Source organism: Delphinapterus leucas, chromosome 20 (genome assembly GCF_059928025.1).
Source record: "Delphinapterus leucas isolate spDelLeu-1000000601 "Yukka" chromosome 20, BTC_Dleu_Yukka2, whole genome shotgun sequence".
Lineage (NCBI taxonomy): Eukaryota > Metazoa > Chordata > Mammalia > Artiodactyla > Monodontidae > Delphinapterus > Delphinapterus leucas.
This window is the reverse complement of record NC_143148.1, coordinates 54,055,661-54,072,531: the sequence shown is the minus strand read 5'-3', so window position 1 is coordinate 54,072,531 and position 16,871 is coordinate 54,055,661. Positions and strand designations below refer to the sequence as shown.

Genomic DNA, 16,871 nt, shown 5'->3' with positions numbered 1-16,871 from the left:
TGGTGCCTAGCACATAGTAAGCACCCAATCAACAGTAGTTCATGTTATTCCTGATTTACACCAGCCCCTACTTCACCAAGGAGAGCCCCGAGGTCTGGGAAGGGAAATTATCTTGGCCAACATGTCAGAGTGGCTTCCTGACACTGCTCACCATTTCTTCCCTTGCACAGCCTGGCGGAAGTAGACAAGACTTTCAGTTCCCAAACCAAGAAAGCACTAAAGCTACCCTCCAGCAGGGCCCAGAACCCAGTCCAGAGGGCCTCACCTGGTGCCCTGGGCCCACGGACCCTGCTGCCTGTGGAAACCGGAGTGTAAATGGTGGGACAAAATCAGCAGCCCTGAGGTTGTGGGAGCCTGGCCGGCCCAGAGGACCAGTCACACCCAGAGCGGGAACAGGCAGGAGTGTGGTAGCAGGGCTGTTCCCAAACACGCAGGTCTCCTCCTTTACCCAGGCACAGGGTGGGGCTCCGCTTCCCCCCTCCTTAAATTGTAGGTGTGGCTGTGTGACTCGCTCTAGCCAGTGCAATGGCAAAAGTGACGTGTGTCACTTGCAGGTCCATGTACAAGTTGCCACATCTCTTATCCTGCCTTCCTGATGGGGGAAACATATGTTGAGATGGGGCCTCCACCAGCCCGGGGCCCCATGTATTCCGGAGACGAGCAAGGCCCCTGCTGAAGTGCCCCGGATGTTTAGCACGAAGGAGAAATAAACTTCGGTTGTGTAAAGCTACTGGTGGGCAGGGCTGTTTGCTACTGCGGCATAACCTAGCCTCACTGGCTGATACAAGGAGTTAAACAGCACAGTCTACGGCAGCATTTCTTAACCTACCTGTTGTGAGAGACCAGTTTTCACTTTTATTTTTAATTTCCAATCCATTGCAGACCAATACTTTTGAAAAACACAATAAAAACAACATTGCAATGTTAAATTACTAGAAAAGTGTCTACACCCTTATTCTCGCTCTCTGTACTCATCTCCTCGCAGATCGGCCCAGATCCCGGGCCACACTGCAGAGGCACGGTCTGTGGCTCAAGACAAAGGTGGGCTCAAGCCCCAGCTTCACATTTTTCTAACTATGGGGAAATAATTTTACCTTTTCAAGCCTCAAGTCTCCATTTGTAAAGTAAGGATTTTCGTGTGAGGGTTTAAACATGAAGCACACAGGCCACGCCGCCAGGTGTGATCACACACAGGCCCAGTGGCTGGCTGCGGGATCTGGACGGGGCCACAGGCTGCAGGCAGCCTCAGAGAACAAGGTAGTGGGCCGAGATACAGAATTCACTTCCAGACACCCTCCCTGAGTTAAGGTGGTCAGACTGGGCAGGCTTCCTGGTTGTCCACCGAAACCAGAGGATAATAACTACTGTCTCGGCACCAGGAGGAAAATCTTAAGATAATTTATAACCAGTAAGGAACCAGGGCTCACCACCACTTGCGAGGCGTCATAAATTACTGATACCTCACAGTGACCCCGTGAGACGGGTACCAATAAAGCCTCTTCTGCAGGAGAGGAAACTGAGGCTCAGTGCGGCTAAGCAACGTACTGGCTGACACACAGCAGAGCCCGGTGTGGTCACCCACGGCTGGCTTCACGCCAGAGGAGGGTGACCAACGGTCCTCTTTCCCTGGGACTTGGGACTTCCCAATGAGGAAACAGGGGTGAGCTGTTCGCCCAACCCCAGAGCCCTGTGTTCTTTAGCCACCGTATTTAGCACGTGCTGAACTGGGGCAGGTCTTTAATAAAACATCCACCGGGAAAGCCACATCCCACGACATCCCGCAAACACATCTAAGGACAGGGAGACAGGGCGCAGTGGGTGTGCACCAACGATAAACCAATTACCAGGCATCTTGAGGACAGCAATGGCTCCATACAGCCTGGGGACTGGCCCTGCCCCGAGGCCGGCTCAGGAATGGAAACTTCGAAATACCGATCACATAACCAGAAGCTGTTTTCTGGCCGGCTTCTTTTTCTTTTTTTTTTTTTTAAATTCAAACAACAGGTAATCAGAATGTGCTAGGCTGGTGACATATTGTCACAATTTGCCAAACAAAGCAAGGGGACTATGAACGGGGGTAATGCTTCGCATTTCTTACAAGGGCGAGTCTTGGGGGTGACTTCATCTTCCAGAGCTGCTGGCTGTGTCCTTCTCATCACCCCCCCAACGAACCCCCAGCCCATAGCACGACACCCGCGAATGCCTGGCATATGAGAGATGCCCAGCGCAGTCGGTGAATGAACTGATGTAGGAGGACATCTCTGTTCTGCAGTGACTCCGGCAACCCCCCGGCTACCCAAGCTGGTGGTGATGGCTGTGTCACCTCCCCCTCCATCGTTCCCGTGGATCCTGTGCCCACGGTGTTCCCGGGACTGTCCAAAGTACTCCACACATCAGCTGACCCCATCAGCTATCCTCCGAATGGGACAGACAGTCTGGGGAATGACTTGAAGTGGGGCATGACTGATAATTATACCAGGATTACAAATGTATCCTGGGATTGTCCCAAGCAAAACAGGATAGGGCTCACCCTGCTAAAGGACAGCACCTCATCTTACCCTGCCTAGAGCGACATGTAGCTCCGTGGGAACAAGCCCAGATGCTGAGGCCAGACTTTCTGGTCTAAAGCCCAGCCCTGCCACCAACCAGCAGCCTGAGTTACTTAACCTCTCTGGGCCCCGGTCTCCTCATCTGTGTAATGGAGCTAAGTAGCAGCGGCCTCAGAGGGCTGCTGCAAAGATTACACTGGTTAATATTTGCAAACCCTTAATGCAGGACCTAGCATGTGGTAGGTGCATTATACGGGTGTTTATTGAATCAAGAAGTTCTACAATTCCCAGGGGAGTACGAGAATCATCACTGTTTTACAAATAAGGAAACTAAGGCACAGAGGGGTTACGTAACTTGCTAGTTACTGGCAGAACTGGATTCGAACCTAAGACTCAGGCCGTGTCTTAACCACCGGCAGTCCTACCCCCGCCTCCCCCAATGGGGAGCACAGCAGTTCCTCTCCCCGTTTGGGAGTTTAGGTCACAGGTCAAGTAAGAGGTGCAAGAAGGCCTGAATCCACACGTGGCACATGGCACTGCCAGAGCTCGCCCTAGGCCCGGAGAGGTAGCTGACTCAGAGGAGGGGGTCTGGGTCCCCTGAGGCTGCCTGGCCCCGGTCCCATAAAGGGCACTGCTGCCTCGGTCACAAGCCAGAGTTCCCCTTTTTCCCTCTAGCCAAGTTACTCGAGCTCAGAAATTCCTTTGCAAGACAAGGCTGAAATGCAATCTCCAAGCCCATCGGGCCCAGAGGAATTTCACTAACACAAATTGCCGAGTTCTCCAGGAAAACGGAGGAAGCTTGCCTGAAGTTTCAGATTCTTGGTAGGTCTTAGAAAGCTCAGGCACTCGAGCGGCTCCTGGAAGCGGCAGGAAGTGGTTTGCCTTTGCTTATTTTCCAAAGGATAACCACCAGATTTGCTCATAAAAACTTTTAAACCAATTGGCAAAGGGCACCTGCGCAATCAAGTGATTTCTCAGCTCCTTGGGGTTTTCTTTTGTTAGTTCAATTTGCGGCTTCAAAGCAGCAGTGCTCAGGGCTGGACACAGTGCTTGGCACACGGAAAGAAAGAGAGAAAGAGCGGAGTGGGGCGGGCGGGGGCGAGGAGGGAGAGAGGGAGCGTGGGCATCTTGATGAAGAATCAAAATTCACCGAAAGAAAAGCTGCAAGTTCAGTGAAAGCCCACGGCTCCAGGCCCAGCAGTGCTCAGACAGCACTGACCACCAGCTCTAACAGAGGTCAGAGGCTGAAGACGGCTGAGCACAAAGGGGGCACTTGGTGCCTCCCTCCAGGCTGGGTATGTTTTGTAGAAGGAAAGAGAGATTCCACAGGGGGCGGTGGGGAGACGGCCAAGCAAGGTGCAGAGACAGGTAAAGGTGCCGGGGAGCCCAGCAGCTCTGGCCGTGGCCCAGAGGTCTGGATACTTCTCACGAGGCCAAAACAGGAGAGTCTCGCCTTGGCCGACAAGCCCAGACTCGAACGTGAGGGCGACAACTGCAGGCCCTGGGCAGGGCTGGGAGCCGCTGACGGTCAGATTCAAAGGCCCTGTGGGGTCGGGGTGGGCGGATGAGCTGGAAGGGAGGTGGGGGACAACTGCCAGGAAGTGAAGGACCAGAAGGAGGAAACGTGAGTTTCCTGCCGGGGACTCGTGGGAAGCCTTTGGACCAGTCACTCCTGCCCCCCGGGACACGGCCCTGTCCCTGGCCCAGACCAGCATGGATGTTCCCAGATACCTGTGCCAACCGAGAAGATGGATGGGAAGGGAGCCAAGTAGGGGCCCTGACAGAGGGAAGAGCTGTGGGGCTCCGGGGGTGGGGTGGGGGGGGGGCCTGGGACAGGGCTGCCTGCCACACAGGGGCCACAAGCCGGGGAGAAGGTGAGCACAGGTGGCCCCGGTTGGGCAAGTCCAAACCTGTAGAATCACTTCCCTCTCCGGCCGGGTGAGTGTGCGGAAACAGAGAACAATCTAGAAGGTGGGAAAGGGAGCTGGAGACCGGGGCGAGGCTTGGGAGAGAGGTACAGGATACCTGTGTGTCTGTCTGTGTGTGTGTGAGTGGCATGCGTGCAGACATAAGCATGTTCTCTGGCACGTGTATCGTGTGTCCTCCCGTGCACGTGGGCAGCGTGTGCACCCGTGACCTTGAGACGGCGGTCACGTGTGTACACTGCGAGGGGTGTATACCACGCCTACACACATTCACAGGGTGAGCGTGGCACAAGCCACACACCTTCACGGGAAGAGCATCGCGGCGGGCTTCAGAGTCCTGGCTAGAGCCAGGCTGGGGCTGAATCTTGGCCTGCCCTGCCCTGGCGTGCGACCTTGAGCCAGAGACCCTAACTTCCCCAGGCCTGTCTCCTCATCTGGAAGACAGGGCTAATGGTAGTCACCACCTCAGAGTGTTCTCAGGGGGATTAAATGAACTCCTGGTTGTAAAGCACTTTGGTGGGGCCTGAGTAAATGCGATGTATGTGTGTGTTAAAAAAATAAATACACACATGTAAGTGAGTGCTCACACGGTTGGACATGCACACCTGTATACACTGCAGAGGTGTGCACAGTGTAGACTAAGTGGGGGCACGCGCACACTTGGGGCAGGGAAACATGGGCTGGGTGTGCAGTGGAGCAGCGTGCAAGAGTGAAATGTGCCCAGCTCTTCTCCAACACGTGTGCTGCGTGTAACCACGATGCCAGAGGTCGTGGGAAGTGTGTGCGACTGCCCCAAACACGTGCTGCTCCCGGGCCAGTGTGAAGACACGTGTGCACATATGCGGGCGTGCAGAGTGTGCAGGCATGCTCGGGGGGGCACGCGCGTGCATGGGGTGGACCCGCTCGGGGGGAAGAATCGTGTTGGGCGTGGGCCTGACAACCCCAGTGGGAAGGGCGGCTCTGAGCAGCCTGGGCTATCGGTGGCCTAAGTGCTCAGAGGGACCCATCGGCTGACTGTAAGTGGAGAAAGGTGGGGAACCCACTCCAGCAAGGCCGGCAACACCGGCCACAAGTGACTCAACCCTGTGCCTCAGCAAGTTTTGTAGGAAGGACGGAGAGAAAACGCGAGCGTGAGCTGGTGAGGGACAGACATACACGACAGTCCACGGACCAGCCACTGCACACACGCGTGCCAGGGGCTCCGCGTGCTATTTCCTTTCACCCTCCTGACGGCCCTGGGAGGAGTGCCATCCCCATTAGGTTAAGTAATTTGTCCCCAGACCCCCAGCTCGGAGCAGGGGCTCGAAGCCAGCTCTGTGTGCTCTGGGCCTGCCCTCTGAGCTGCAGCGCGGTTCTGAATGAATGAATGGAAACGAATGAAAAAATGGGCGCACACAGGCAGGAATGAACGAACAAACAAAGAACAATGAAGAGCAAACCGAAACCGAGCGCCCAGAGAAGGCATGGCACAAGGGAAGTGCCGGCGTAGCGGGGGCATGCCACATTCAAGAAGCCGCGGGAGGACAGGGCCGCCCCCCGAAGTAGTCCTGCTGGGGGCCCAGGGCCCACGTGGCAGAGGAGGCAGCCTGGGTGGGCTGGAGGCTCCCAGGCCGGCCTCCACCAGCCCAGAGTCTGTGCAGGCCCGGCAGCTGCACGCCGGGGCCTCAGGGTGCTTTCTGAAAACTGGCATTCCACGTTCACCTCAGCTCCCCCTGGGACTTCAGATTAGTTAGAGCCCAGCTGCCAGGGCCTGGCCAGCCTGCCTAGGCTGCGATGTCACAGGGAGGACGAGTTCGCATCGCAACCTCAACAAGCCGGCTGTGTCGTAAGGCCCCATAGGGCTCAAGCCAATGATGGTGAGAGAAAGTCCCCCGGCCCCCGGAGACCCTTCTGGAAGCTGCCAGCCAGGTTCAGGGGCCCTTTGCAAAGGGCTCCTTGAGCCCTCGGCTGGCCACACCTCGCAGTCCCGAGCTCCAGGCAGCCTTGGACCAGTGGCTCAACCTGGCCGGGCCCCAAGCTCCTCCCCTGGGGTAGGGAGGGCCCCGTACAAGGTTGAAAGCACGTCTCATGAGACACGTAGCAGGTCCTCCCACATGACGGCTGCTCTCACAGTCAGCAGCCATCTGGGGCCAGAGCTACCTGGGCAGACAGGGCCCCAAGCTGCTGACCCCACGGCTACCCGAGGCTGCCAGGGGGGGCTGTGAGGGGTCTCAGCGTGGACGCCTCGGCTCCCCTGCTCCTGCGTCCCTGCCCCCTCTACATCTGAGACCTTGCCACGCCCCAGACACCCCTTCAGGGGCCCAGCCGGTACTTCTCCGCAATCCACTTTCATGGCCACTGCCAGCTGCTCAACTCACCTGCCACGATGAGGTGAGCAAGTGGCCCCAGTGCCAGGTGAGTGGGCAGCCCCTAGGCACTGCCTTCCAACTGGCACTGCTTTCTCTGTCTTAAACCTGCCCTTTGCTCCCTTTCCTCCAATTCTGTTTAACAGAATGTTCTTCTTAGACCCTGTGATCGTCTTTTTTTTTTTCTTTTTTGTTGCGGTACGCGGGCCTCTCACCGCTGTGGCCTCTCCCGTTGCGGAGAACAGGCTCCGGACGCGCAGGCTCAGCGGCCATGGCTCACGGGCCCAGCCGCTCCGCGGCATGTGGGATCTTCCCGGACCGGGGCACGAACCCGTGTCCCCTGCATCGGCAGGCGGACTCTCAACCACTGCGCCACCAGGGAAGCCCTCTGTGATCGTTTTAATTGGGAAGAGACACAAGAGATGGAATGCTGGTTTTCAAACTGTGTTCCCTGGGACCCCTAAATGGGCTCCAAGGGTCCCCGTGGGGGGCTGACCCCCACCTCAACCTGCACGGCATGGCTTTATGAACCTGCTCTTCAGGATGGTGTTTGAGGAGCACTGTGACATCAAAATCACTGACAGTGTGTGCACAAAAGTTCACCCAATTTAACATCACAAAACCCTTTCTCACCGAAGCCCTGCTCCACCGTGTGGCTTAATCCCTCTGCAGAGCGCACAGCACCACCACCATCATCATCACGGTAGGACGCACCATCATCGTACGTACGTTTCACTTACTTATCCGTTTCCTATCCATCTCCCGTAACTAGTAAGGCCCATGAAGGCAGGGCGTTGTTTGTTTTGTTCACGTCTGTATCCTCAGGACAACAGTAGGTACAACAAATATTGATTCGACGTTGTTTTAATGAACTAAATGCAATAATTAATGACAGTAACCACAGTACTCACTACAGGCTAGGCTCTGTCTATACGGGTTACGAGCGTTAACTCACCCACTGCTCACATTGACCCTTTAAGGTAGGTCCCCTTGTTATCCCCATTTTACAGAGGAGAAAACTGAGGCACAGCTGAGCTCACCACCCCAGATCTGCAGCATCTTCAAGGCCCCTGCCTTCCGTCACTGGCTCTCCTGCTCCCCTTGACCCCCCCCTTTTCACCAGACAGTCTCTGCTCCTGCAAGTCTCAGGGCTGGAGGAAGCGGGAGCGCGCAGGCAGTTATCCTGCAACGTGTACGTTTCCGAGATGAGGAGACTGAGGGCTAAGAAATTCCTCTCTAGGTGGGGGATAGGCTGGAAAGGAAACAGCCAACAGTGAAGTCGTGGAGCAGGGCTGACCAACATTCCAAGAAGGATGGCTGCCTGCTGCTGGGCATCAGGGAGGGCTTCTAGGAGGTGACAGCTCTCGAGGATGTCAGGCTGGAGCTGCAGCTCCTCCATCAGGGAGGGCTCCATGTCAAGGCCTCCAAATGCCAGTGGCCAACAGTTCTGGGGTCTCAGCCACTCCTCCCACAAAAATAAAAGGAAGAGGGGCCCAGGATATCTCAGGTTAGGGGACACAGCTACCCACCCTCCAGTAAGCAGGTGTGTGACTTCCATCAGCCCGTGGTCAGCAGCAGGAGGGCTCTGGACACGGCCCGTGAGCCGCGCAGGGGCACAGCAAGCTTCCCACCAGCCTCCCCATGCCGACCGCACCCCAGCAGCCGGGCAGCCGGTCCCATCCTTCCCTGGAAGCCAGGGCGGAAATCTGTAACTTCCCTCCTCGCGGGAAATGGAGCGGTGGTGGCGGGCTGGGTCGGTCTGCTGTTCTCCCGGAGGCCCCTCCACCGCCCACCTGCGTGGGCAGCTCCTCTTCACGCCCACGCCCAGCCCCCTCACAGGAGCCTCGGTCCTTAGGTCTGCCTAGCTCCCCCCCTACCGCTGTGCCCAACCTGCCCGGGCACACCCATGGGGGCTCCTCCTCTACCTCCCCAGGCCAGGAAGTTCCACTCTGACCATCAGTGCCTATTCCTCATGAGACCCTGTGTTATGGTAATAATGACGATGGTGCCCGTGACGGCAGCTGACACTGTGCCAGGCACTTTCCACTTAATTAATTCACATAATTCAAAACTTTGCTATAGGGAGCATGATTAGGCCCATTTATAGAAGAGGAAACTCAGGTTCAGAGAGGTCACCTAACTTGCTCGAAGCCTTAGAGTGCCCAGGTATAGGACTTTGGTCATCAGAGCCAGGTGGAGGGTCCCATCTCTGCGTCTCTGACACCAGCTGTACGATTGATGGCTAGTGACGTAATCCCTGCATCACAATGGATAATGGGGCCCATGCCATGGGCTTCTTTAGCAGGTAAACGAGACGATGCAGGGAAGCGCCTGGCAACTAGAGGCTCTGGATAAATGGTAGCTATTATTATTTATCCTTATTAAGAATATTCATGATAAAAATCAATTCTGTGCTTTTCTGGGGACAAGAGTACCAGGTGCGCACAGGTAGGTATCCAGAGGGAGTCAAAGGAGCCCAGGACGCGGGGCACAGGATGAAGAGCCTGAATCCCGGCTCACCACTTCTTACCGTGCGGCCCTGGGCACCGTGCGCAAGGTGAGGAGGGCAGCCCGTGACCCCCGGAACCGTGCAGAGAAACGTAAGCAGTGCTTGGCACAAGGGGCTGCCCTGAACGCCAGCCCCTGGTAGGAACCAGCCAGCGCTCCTCTAACCCGCTCTTTTGATGTTGGCTTCCTGTGGGAAGTGTGTCCTGCTTCATTTCCTCCCCGAGGTGAAAGGAAGGCTGTTTGGCCTTCCCCTGGAAAGTTCCTACCGCAGCCCCAGGCTCCTCTCCCACCCTTTGCATCAACGTAGGTCGGTGCCGGGGCCCTTCCCCCACCCCCCCCGCATCTGCTCCATTCTTGGTGCACATCTGGAAACACCCCTGGACGACTGGACCTGCTGCGGGTGCCCCGGAGCGGGGCTGGAGACAGAGAGAGGAACGATGCCACAGTCGGCGGGCAGGCACGCCCCGGATCTGCCAGGCCAAGGCCGAGGCCGGAGGTCAGAGGGAGCACAGGGTCGAAGCCAGCCACGGGCTGAAGACCCAGGAAGACGTGGCTCCAACAGCCTGATGCCCACCTAACCCTGCCCTGCTTCCCCAGGTGACTGGTCAGCGGGCAAGGACAGTGCCCGGAGGCAAGCCTCCGGAACATTCCCCGCCCAGGTGGGCACAGCTGTGACCTTTGAGTCAGGTACTCTGTCTTCCACCTCTCAGATCAAGTGGAATCACAATTCCACACACTCACATACTTTTTTTTTTTAATTAAGAGATGAAAAACGGCTGATAAATAAATCATCTTTCCTGAGACTTCCTGAAAAGCTCCAGTTCATAGGCTGGGCCTGAAAGTGAAGCAAACGCCCCGTGGACTGTGTGGACCCCGCTCAGCCTGGTCCTGTCCCTCCACGGTCATGGGGCCCAAGCCGCCCAGTTTCCTCTTTGAGCTTCAGTTTCCTCATCTGTCAGTTCCACTGTTTGGAGGATTACAAATGGCACAGATGCCCTGTGCATGGTAGGCCCTCAAAAAGTTTGTTGTTGCCACTGTTACTGTTCTTCTTCTTATACTAACTCTCTGAACTGCAGTTCCGCACGTGTGAAGTGGGAACAATCAGGCTGCACGAGCCAGGTGACTGGGGAGGCGACACCAGGCAAGGTTCCCGGTCAGGGCTCACGCCATGGTGGCTGCAGTACCGCTGCCATCATCACAGTCACTGCAAGGAGGGCAGCCCCTCAGGTCCCAGCAGAACCCGTGCCACGTGCCCGGCCTGCTCCAAGTGCCGTACACAGGAAACTGCACTTGATCCTCACGCCCTGAGAAGTGGGCAATGTCGCTACTGTCTGAATTTCACAGATGGACAACAGGTAAGGAAGAGATGACAACAGGTAAAGGAGAGACTAAGCACTCCCAGGTCCCCTGGCCTGCAGGGTGGCAGCCAGCCGTGCACCGGGGCATCCAGGCCCCAGCGTCCGTGCCCACCCACCTCCTCACAGACGGCTGTGCTCAACACCCACTGCCCCATCAGACTGGCTTCTGATGCTGGTGGGGTGTCCGGGGAGGGCCTGGTGGACGTGGCTTTGTCACTCTGAAGCGGGTGTCACCGTGTGCCAGGTGCTTGCCAACGCTGTCGTCCCGTGCGGACAGTGCCATCACCAGAGGCGGAACTGGGGTCACTTGGCTGGGAAGGGGCAGACTCGGGTGGAAACCCGTGCCCAGCTACAAGTCACCGCGCTTAACTTCCCATTCAAGTTTCATATGGACCACACAGGTGTCCCACCTCCCCTCCCCACCCTTGCTCACACCCTGGTCCCGCCGGGCTCAGAGGCCGCCCACCGCAGAGAAAGCAACGACTTCATATAAAGCAAGGGGTTCTTATCTCCCCACTCGCCACCCCTCCCCCCATTCCATTCCCTCCCGCTCTCTCCTTTTCCCTTTTTCTCTCTTCTTCATCCCACGCCCCACCCCTGTCTCTCTGCGTCTGTCTCTCTGTCTGTCTGTCTATGTGTCTCTCGCTGTCTGACTCTCCCTGGCTCTGTCTTTGTCTCTCATGGCCCAGACCCCGTGCTCCTCCCCTGAAACCCCTTCTCGCTTTACGCCCATCTCCCTCTTCGCGTTCCCGCCACACCATCCATCCTCCGCTCTTGCACACCCTGCCTTTCTCCCCAGTGGTTCTGTCTCCTGACCTTCACTGCTGTTCAGGGGTCCATCTGTGCCAGGCTCTGCCTGCGCTTCCCCCGCCTGGATTTCTCCAGGGCCCTCCTTTCCCTCACGGGTTTAGAACACCCTCCCGAGGCGCCTCTGTCCCCAGGCCCTCTCCCCGGGCCCCTCCTCTCTGCTCCTCGTCCCCCCTTGTTCTGCAGGCGGGACAGGAAGTGGGGCCTGGTCTGAGGGTACGCGGTGCCACCTCTGTTGCTGACAGCAGTGCTGGTGGCTGAGCGTCGAGGGACGGGAGGAAAGAGAGCACACGTGAGCTGAAGACATGAGGGCAAGTGTCTCAAAGCCAACTGCTCACTGACGACACTCAACGCCACACCATCTTCAACCCGTGAATTTAAAACGCAAAAGAAAAAAAGGAAGAAAAGAAAAACAATGACATCCAGAGTGGGCCCAGCTGTGTGAAAATGAGGACATTTGTGCTGCTGAAGGCATTACGAACAGGTTCAGCTCTTTTGGAAAGCAACAGAGCCTCGTTACTATCAAAAGGCATCAAAACGTTCATACTCCTTTGACCAACTAATCTCCCTCCTGGGAATTTTTCCAGACAATTGTTCATCATCATAAGGAAAGGGGGGAAAGAGCTACGAGCGCACAGACGTTCACGGTGGCACGTTCTAGTGAAGAAGAAAGGCTGGAAATTGACTTAATATCTAACCAAAGGGAGACGGTTTCATAAAAACACGGTGCAGTGACTACCACGGAGCCACTGACAGTAATGATTGTGGAGGCTGTGAGAAACATAATCTCTGCTGGTGACGGCAGAGGAAAAAATGAAAAAGAAGCCGGCATGTTCACCCTGTAATGACATAAAAATACATGCCTATATGGACAGAAACCAAGAGGAATAATTAGAAAATCAATACAAGAAATGCTCAATGGCCAAATCCATTCAGCTCCAGGTCAGATAGGGAAGGATGCCAAATAATTGGAATCTGTGCGGTTCCAAGTTTGGGACAGCAATTAGCGCGGGTTAGGAAAACACAGAACTTATCTGAAAACACATCCAAATCTGTTCAGCTGGTACGTGTTTGGGTCGGACAGGGTGTTCGTGGTTATGTTGAGGTGGTGTAGCTGTAGGTAAACGATTTTCCTTTTCTTTTTAAACTCTTTAATGTTGCTTTGATACCGTTTTTGCAAAAAAATAAAGGGAAAAAAAGCAGGATTCTCATGTACCAGGCTTTCGAGCTGACAAAGGGCTTTCTCATCTATAATCTTAGTTGATCCTCACAAAAGCTCTGGAAGGGAGGTACGGCAGGGAGCTGCTGACCCTATTTTTACCAAGATGAAAGCCAGGCCTCAGAAACGAGGTGACTTCCTCAGCATCGCTCAGCCACGTGGTGGCGGAGAAGGAACTCAAACCAGGGCCACCAGGACAGGAGGGAAGCGCCAGGCACCACACAAGGCCTGTGGGCCCGTCCTCTCTGGGCAAGCAGACACCAGAGCTCCAACCCCCTGGACGTCTCTGGCCGTACCCCGACGTGACACCACTCTGGGCCACACCACGGATCAGCCTCCGGGGCTGCCAGCCAAGAGCCTCCACAAAGGTAACGCCCCTGACCTGCAGCTGACCGAACGCCGTGCTCTACACATGGCTCAGGAGCAGGGGACCCACAGACGAAAACCTCCACCACTGGTCTCACCTAAGCCCTGCAGCCGGATGAGGGTGACAGCACAAGCGCACCAGCTGCGGCTGTGAATCCCGACTCCTCCGCTTACTGTCCGCGTGCCGAATCGCCCTGAGCCTCAACATGACCAATCAGTAAAATGGTCATAACCTCCAAGGGTTACTGATGCAAGGGGACAGTGCGTGTCATGCACCCCATTCAATGTCCGGCCACAGCAAGCGCTCCTCCGTGCCTCAGGGCCTTTGCACTTGCTCCCTCTGTCTGGAATGATACCCTTGTGGCTGCCCCCTTCACTTCCTTTGAGTCTCAGCTCGAGCGCTCCCCCTGGCGCTCGGAGCCTACCCTGTTCACATGATGGACGTTCCTAACCCGGTATCCTGCCTCGGTCTCCTTCATGGCCCTTATCCATACCCAACGTGCTGTGTATTCAACAGGTCAGGGTCAGGCTCCCCCTACCATGAGAACAGAGACTTTGTTCCTTGCGGTGCTATATCTCCTAGCACACAGTAGGAGCTCAATAAATGGTGAACTGATTAATTAATAAGCGGTGGTGATGATTTTGCCACAGAAACAGGAACCTTCGGCCACACTTAACTAAGGGCCGACACGGCCTTTACAGCCCCCAAGGGGCATCAGATGCCCCGGGACACTGCAGGCCTCTGGCCAGGCCACCACAGTGCCCACGGGTCCTACGCCCTCTCTGCTTCCCTGCTCACTCCCTAGGGACCGAAAGGGCACCAGACCAAAGACTGCCACTGAGAATATACCATGAATCCTGCTGGCCAAAAACACGACAAGCTGCCTTGCTGTGGCAGGGACTATAGATTTCAGTACATCCACTGGATTCCGGAACCCCTGGGGGAGGCCAAAGCCAAATTCCTAGTGCTGGATGGCTGGGGAAGCTCCCCAGGTCTCTCCCTCCCCACTGTGACTCCTCCTGCTGGGAGGGACCCACCGGGCCAGGACCAGGACCTCGGGCGCTGGCATTTGCAGAAACCTCCCTTGTGTGGGGCGTTTCACACACATCACAGCTCTACTCCCCCTGCACCCTGAGCCAGTGCCATTTCACAGAGGACAGGGGCTCCAAAAACCCAGATGTGAAAGCCAAGGCCACCCCAGGAACCGGGTCCTGGGAGAAGAGCGGCCACATGGTTTGGTTTGGTTCCAAAGGGCTTCCAGACCTCTGGGTACAGTGGCATTTTTGGAATGAGGGACCCACAAACTAGACCTCCAGTGCTGGTCTCTCACCTAAGCCCCTGCATCCAAATGGTGTATCTCATTACAGAGGGGAAGAAAGTATCACCTTCCTGGAGTTCTGGAAGCCCATTCTTTGCCCCAGGGACCCTGAGTCTCTGCAGGTAAGGTCCACTCTACAGGCAACAAGTACCACCTCCCTTCCTCCCACGGCTAACTCTAGCTCCGCCCCCGGGTGTCCACTTGGATGCCGCCTCCTGCAGAAAGCCTTCCCTGACCCCTCGAGTCAGCCTCTGAGAGTCCCCGTGGCACCTGGATGGGCGTTGCTCCCGGACGCATCTCCCATGCCTGACAGTGAGGCCGGAACACAGCAGACGCTCAATCAGCTGAAAATGAGTAACTGACAAGAGAATGAATGAAAGCAAAGAGCGGGAACAGAGGGAATGAAAAACACCGAATGAATGGCAGAATAAAGCATAAACAAAACATGGAGGAAGAAGCGAGAGGCCGTCCCTCCCCCAGTGACCGTCCAGAGTCGGGAGTCGCAGTCAAGTGCCAAGCGACGGCAGCACACGCCTGACTTTACAGTCACCCCCTCATTGTCCCCTCAAGATCACACTGGGTGACAAAACAAGAGCGAGTCGGGCCCGGGGGAGAGTTCCCGGAACGGGGTCCCGAGGCTCCAGGGCCCACCCGACGCGCTTCTGGAAGTCACAGGGGCGATGCCAGGGCTGGGGTCAAGCAAGGGGAAGGAGCCCACTGCGGGGGACAGGGAAGGGACTGGCCCGTCACCCTTACAGCAGTCCCAGGAGACCGGCATTTGTGCTCCTGGAGGGAACCAGACACAGACTCAAGCTGGTCTAAGACTAAAGGAAGGACTGCAGAGAATCCACTAACACAGACTCCCGCTGTGCACCAGGCCCCGTTCCAGGCACTTTTCACTACTACCTCATTTAAGCCTCACAACAGCCCTTTGAGGTAGACAGTATTATCTCGACTTTAGAGGTTAGGAAACTGCAGCACAGAGACACTCAGCAAGTGGCCCAAGGTCACACAGCTAGGAAGCAGAGGAAGAGGAATTTAAAACCCATGCAGACTGGCTCCGGAACCAGAACTTTTAACCACTATGGTCAACGCCTCTCAGCTTTAGTGTGCTTTGGTCGTGTAGATGATGCTAATACTCTAATAATACTCTCAGCTTTAGTGTGTAAAGGTCATAGAGCCGACAACAGTCCATAAATAAACAGAGTATAACAATGGCCCCTCCAAGTCATGTACCACAGTGTTCATTGCAGCACTATTTACAATAGCCAGGACATGGAAGCAACCTAAGTGTCCAGCGACAGAAGAATGGATAAAGAAGATGTGGCACATATATACAGTGGAATATTACTCAGCCATAAAAGGAAACGAAACTGAGTTATTTGTAGTGAGGTGGATGGACCTAGAGTCTGTCATACAGAGTGAAGTAAGTCAGAAAGAGAAAAATAAATACCGTATGCTAACACATATATATGGTATCTTAAAAAAAAAAAAGGTTCTGAAGAACCCAGGGGCAGGACAGGAATAAAGACACAGACGTACAGAATGGACTTGAGGACACGGGGAGGGGGAAGGGTAAGCTGGGACGAAGTGAGAGAGTGGCATGGACATATAAACACTACCAAATGTAAAACAGGTAGCTAGTGGGAAGCAGCCGCATCGCACAGGGAGATCAGCTGGGGGATTTGTGACCACCTAGAGGGGTGGGATAGGGAGGGTGGGAGGGAGACGCAAGAGGAAGGGGATATGGGGACGTATGTATACATATAGCTGATTCACTTTGTTGTACAGCAGAAACTAACACAACATTGTAAAGCAAGTATACTCCGATAAAGATGCTTAAAAAAAAACAAAAAACAACGGCCCCTCCAGAATTTATATAGAAGAGGGGATGGAGGCGGTAATTCGGTGAGACAAAGGGTATCGGGAGAGTGTCTAACAGTGGTTTGCAAAACTAGCACATTTTTTTGTCTAGATTGTATGTCAGTTGGGGTGTGGCTCGCCCCCCCCGCCCCCAAACTACTGTTTGGTACCCTAACTTTGGAGCCGAGCGCCAGGCTAATCACTTCACATAGATTTTCTCCTTTGAAAGTGCTGCAAGGATGCCCCCAGTTTGCAAATAAAGCAGCTGAGGCTCAGAGAGGTCAAGTGACTTGCCCAAGGTCAGACAGGTAGGAAGTGACATTTGAACTGAGCCTCTCTGACCCCCAAGCCCGGGCCCTGGCCCTCTGGCTCTGGCCTCCTTCGCTGCGCAGGGGAGGAGCTGCCCGGAAGCCAAGAGGGACAGCCTACCCAGCCTGCCCCTTCCCTTCCCGCCAAGTCGGCCCCCTTGGCCTGCCACAGGGCCCGGAACCCCATCACTTCAAAGTGACTCACCCTCGAGGGCCGGGTGGCTTGGTTTGGGCCTGGGGGGAGGGGGGGCGGCGAAGGGACCAGAGCCATGCTCACCCCTGACCACCCAGGTTTGCACCGGGT

The 16,871-nt window shown here is 55.7% G+C and overlaps 1 protein-coding gene and 1 long non-coding RNA gene across 7 annotated transcripts in view; one reads left to right on the top strand and one right to left on the bottom strand.

The window, feature by feature from the left end:
• CMIP (c-Maf inducing protein) overlaps positions 1-16,871 on the bottom strand; it is a 237,487-nt gene that overhangs the window by 182,999 nt on the left and 37,617 nt on the right. The gene's annotated exons all lie outside the window — the stretch shown is intronic.
• LOC149744711 (uncharacterized) lies at positions 1,674-16,415 on the top strand. Of its 2 annotated transcripts, none has more exons than XR_016391041.1 (2): positions 1,674-9,924; positions 10,091-16,415. It is a non-coding gene; the product is annotated as an uncharacterized LOC149744711 (long non-coding RNA). The 2 variants fall into 2 exon arrangements; XR_016391040.1 differs by having other exon boundaries at positions 1,674-9,986.